Source organism: Ranitomeya variabilis, chromosome 4 (genome assembly GCF_051348905.1).
Source record: "Ranitomeya variabilis isolate aRanVar5 chromosome 4, aRanVar5.hap1, whole genome shotgun sequence".
NCBI lineage: Eukaryota > Metazoa > Chordata > Amphibia > Anura > Dendrobatidae > Ranitomeya > Ranitomeya variabilis.
This window is the reverse complement of record NC_135235.1, coordinates 267,838,010-267,843,223: the sequence shown is the minus strand read 5'-3', so window position 1 is coordinate 267,843,223 and position 5,214 is coordinate 267,838,010. Positions and strand designations below refer to the sequence as shown.

The 5,214-nt window shown below is 40.7% G+C and overlaps 1 long non-coding RNA gene across 1 annotated transcript in view; it reads left to right on the top strand.

The window, feature by feature from the left end:
- LOC143768809 (uncharacterized) overlaps nucleotides 1-3,880 on the top strand; it is a 35,085-nt gene extending 31,205 nt beyond the window's left edge. The window contains exon 4 of the long non-coding RNA XR_013214039.1: nucleotides 3,112-3,880. This is a non-coding gene — a long non-coding RNA (uncharacterized LOC143768809). The remainder of the gene's footprint in view (nucleotides 1-3,111) is intronic.
- Nucleotides 3,881-5,214: the final 1,334 nt, after the last annotated feature.

Below are 5,214 nucleotides of genomic sequence, written 5' to 3'. Positions count from 1 at the left end.
TGTGTGAATCCGACTGCTACGACGAGTGCTGACTAGGGATGGGCGAACCTTAACTGTAAAGTTCGGGACTGTACTGAACACATAGTATTCAGTCAACCTGTCCCGAACACGGAAATGGGAAACCCGTGTTACAGTTTGGGCTGTAAAAAAAAGCAGAAAATTAATAATAAACATTATAATTATACTTTCCTGTTCAGTGATGCGTCCTCCCGTCCCGTTGTCTCCCGGCTGCATCTGCTTCCGGGGCCGCTCATTACCTTCTGCCAGTATTCACTACACTCCGCAGTCTTCGGCTTTTTCCGGCAGTGTTTGTGCGGTAATGTTGAAAAGCCGAAGACTGCCGAGTGCCGGGAATACCGCCGGCAGTTAATCAGCGGCAGCAGGAAGTAGATGTGGCCGGGAGACAGCGGGATGGGAGGACACGTCGCTGGACAGGCAAGTATAATTATAATGTTTATTATTAATTTTCTGCTTTTTTTTACAGCTCCCACCGCCCCATCCCATATATGTAAAGTCCGAGTTCGGGGTTCGGACGCAAGTTCGTGTCATCTCCGGCCCCGAACTCGAACCCACCGATCCCGTTCATCGGGGGGTCCCAGGGGTTGGAGGGCCACACTTACAGGCAATGTGAGCCAACGGGATGTGCATTACTAGAATACAAAATATCTCACGTTCTCAGTGAGTCGTTTCTCACCAACTCTGAACATTCCTACCCAACATAAGATAATCTGTTGTCTGATGGATCTATCGATCTGGGGAACGCAGAACCGATGTGACTGCAGGAAACTCCATTCATACAACAGATGATGTTCACGGCCATAAACTGGAAGAAGAAAGTTAAACATGAAAGTACATGAATCGAGCGCCTGCACTTGTCACGAGCAGACGTTTCACTAATACAATATTGTCCGTTGTGCTGGTAGCACGAGAGCGACGACACAGAGCCGTCACATCCCAGAAAGCAATGCCGTGAATGTTAATATCATTTTCCATGCATTTATTAACACAAGCAAAGGGCATTAAAATGGATTGGTGTGAATGAGGCATAACAGGAGGGAAGTTGTAGGGAAATTCTGATTTAAATACTGGACTTTGGGGTCATTAAGAAAGTGAGGAAGAAAAGATAAAAAAAACTCCATCATCCATATATTTACACAAATGTTTCTTCACTATAGTAATGGATAAAGTGTATTTATAAATACGAACTTGTCTTGTTAAAGGATTATGTATCTATCCAGCGAAAGTAAAAAACTGAAGGCAGCGCTCCAAAAATAGGGGCAAAAAGAGTCACTTATTCAGCCCATAGTGGGGACGGCTCGGTTCACATGTGTGAAAGCGGCTGGAAGAAGGTTCACAAATCTGAACGTCGCCACTATGGGACAAATAAACTACCGTACTCTTTTTGCCCCTATTTTTACTTTGTCTGGACGGTTTGGTTCTTGCCAGGGAGCTATCTATCTATCTATCTATCTATCTATCTATCTATCTATCTATCTATCTATCTATCTATCTATCTATCTATCTATTATCTATGTATCATCTATCTATCTATCTATCTATCTATTATCTATCTATCTATCTATCTATCTATCTATCTATCTATTATCTATCTATCTATCTATCTATCTATCTATCTATCTATCTATCTTTCTATCTATTATCTATCTATCTATTATCTATCATCTATCTATCTATTATCTATGTATCATCTATCTATCTATCTATCTATTATCTATCTATCTATCTATCTATCTATCTATCTATTATCTATCTATCTATCTATCCATCTATTATCTATCTATCTATCTATCTATCTATCTATCTATCCATCTATTATCTATCTATCTATCTATCTATTATCTATCTATCTTTCTATCTATTATCTATCTATCTAATATCTATCATCTATCTATCTATTATCTATGTATCATCTATCTATCTATCTATCTATCTATCTATCTATCTATCTATCTATCTATCTATTATCTATCATCTATCTATCTATCTATCTATCTATCTATTATCTATTATCCATCTATCTTTCTATCTATTATCTATCTATCTATTCTCTATCTATCTATTATCTATCTATGTATCATCTATCTATTTCTATCTATTATCTATCTATCTATCTGTTGAATATAGGCATTGATTTGGAATTGGTAACACATTTGCACATTTGTGCGCAGAGACAGGACCCAGCTTACCCCCCAGGTATAGGATATATACTTTACTGTGCCATTATATTCTATGTGCATTTGTCCTTATTGTGGATTGTTGGAGATTTTTGCACAACATTTGGCCCTAAATGTGCGGCCCTTTGCACTTTTTGCACTTCAGTGTTTATCCCAGGTATAGGATATATATCTCACTATGATATATTCTGTATATATTTGCTAGTTATGTAGATCTAGGCGTATTTTGCACATTAGTTTGCCCTAAGTGAGGCCTTTCACACTTTAGCACTTTAGTGTTCAGATATAGGATGTATATCTCGCTATGATATTTTCTTGTATGTATTTTTTAGTATTATATATCTATGCATAATTTGCACATTGGTTTGCCTTTAATGTGTGACTCTTTGCACGCATACACTTTATTTATTTTATGATTTATTGATGATTGATTCTTTTATATATTACACTTGGTCTATAGTCGTATGCACTCTTTTTCACTTTATTGTGGTATAAACACTTTTTTTGTGTTTTTTTTGTGCTTTTTTACAATAATATATACATAGTTGAATAAATAATCATCCTTACACTGAGTTCTTGTCCGGGGTAGCTATGAATATATAAATATTACATTAATTAGTCCTGTTCTTGCGCACGTTTTTAATTTTAATTATTATATTTTTTTATTGTAACCATCTGCCACCTTGTTATAAATAAAGGCATATTTTAATCTGAATCTAGCCTGTATACTTCTTGGTAGTCTCATGTCCGGTATTACTTTGGCTTAGGTGTCCTCTCTGTAGTGGTTTCCACTAAAAAACCTTCACAGCACACCACGACTACCTGCATATTATTAGTATATATTATTTTTAATAATCTATATTTTGGATAATTTTCAGGTGTTCTGTGTTTTTAAACTTATTTGCTAATACTGTAGATCTCCCTCTTCTGATATGAGGACTCGGCGCCATGTGGAGCTACGTGCCGGACACTCAACAGGACTAATATTCCATGATGTCCATTCACGAGTCGTCAGGTTCTCCAGGGAAGCATTCGCGCCTCCACCGGTTCCAATCACTATGATGTCTGGCTATCCCAGGGTCACGCTGACACATGGTACATTTCTTATTGATCTTCTAGGAGGATTCCTGAGCCTGACATCCGTCAAAGTATTTTTTTCTGATTTAACCCAGTGCGTTGTGTAATGTGTGTGGCCTCATATGTGGCAGAGAGCCAGAGATTTCTCCAGTGAGCTACTTAATCACATTAAAGTCCCATCACTGACATAAGCCATGTATAATGATAGTGGGGCAGGCGGCCATGGTGTCATATAGGGCAGGGGACACAGAGGGCACGATCTGGGGTCGCAGTTACAGACTCCGGGTAGCTGCCTTCTTCTCAACACTAGATTTAAAAGGGGTTCCTCCATCTGGATATACCCTGGTGCTATACCCTATATGAGACCATACAGATTGGAAAATGTCCTAGATTAAAGGGGCTTGCCATTTTTAGAAAACCAACATGTTTGCTCATCAGTAATAGACACCACAGTGGTTGGGAAGGGGTTAAGGATAATCCCACACTGGCTTGAAAAAAACAAATAAGAAAAGATTTAGACATTTTTCAGGACATTTCTGGTAATTAAAGACAGAACCCAGGTTGTTGATTGTGCCGATATTACCCAATTCTGGGGGAAGTTACTTTACATTCCGTCTCCCACTTGCAGTAGATCCGTTATCACATGTGTCCTTGCAGAATTCAAATTCAAACCTGATTACACAGGAAAAAAATAGAATGTGGAATTTTTAATTACAGAGATGATTACAAAACAGTCTTATTAAAGAGAAAATAGAAAACACTTTCAATAATTGCTTGAATTATATATTATTCCACTCATCCCTAAGTATCTGTACACGGCTGTAAATAGCTGGGATACAATTCATCCGGTGACATTGGACAAACTCCCAAAGTTTTTCACATCATTCTGAAGTTTCATTTCTCAGGAAAACAAAATAATATCCTGCATCTCCAATATCTGTTCTACACTATATGGACAGAAGTGCTGGGCCTCACCTCTTAATCATTGGGTTTTCATTCAGCCTCTTTTCCCCCTGGTGTATAACATCCGGCCCCATTTCCCCTGGTGTATGACATCCGGCCCTATTTCCCCTGGGGTATAACATCTGGCCCCATTTCCCCTGGTGTATAACATCCAGCCCCATTTCCCCTGGTGTATAACATCCGGCCCCATTTCCCCTGGTGTATAACATCCGGCCCTATTTCCCTGGTGTATGACATCCGGCCCCATTTCCCCTGGGGCATAACATCTGGCCCCATTTCCCCATGGTGTATAACATCCGGCCCCATTTCCCCTGGTGCATAACATCCGGCCCCATTTCCCCTGGTGTATAACATCCGACCTATTTCCCCTGGTGTATAACATCCAGCCCCATTTCCCCCTGGTGTATAACATCCGGCCCTATTTCTCCCTGGTGTATAACATCCAGCCCTATTTCCCCTGGTGTATAACATCCGGCCCCATTTCCCCTGGTGTATAACATCCGGCCCTATTTCCCTGGTGAATGACATCCGGCCCCATTTCCCCTGGGGCATAACATCTGGCCCTATTTCTCCCTGGTGTATAACATCTGGCCCCATTTCCCCTGGTGTATAACATCCGGCCCCATTTCACCTGGAGTATAACATCCGGCCTCATTTCCCCTGGTGTATAACATCCGGCCTCATTTCCCCTGGTGTATAACATCCAGCCCTATTTCCCCTGGTGTATAACATCCGGCCCCATTTCCCCTGGTGTATAACATCCGGCCCTATTTCCCTGGTGAATGACATCCGGCCCCATTTCCCCTGGGGCATAACATCTGGCCCTATTTCCCCCTGGTGTATAACATCTGGCCCCATTTCCCCTGGTGTATAACATCCGGCCCCATTTCACCTGGAGTATAACATCCGGCCTCATTTCCCCTGGTGTATAACATCCGGCCCTATTTCCCTGGTGTATGACATCCGGCCCCATTTCCCC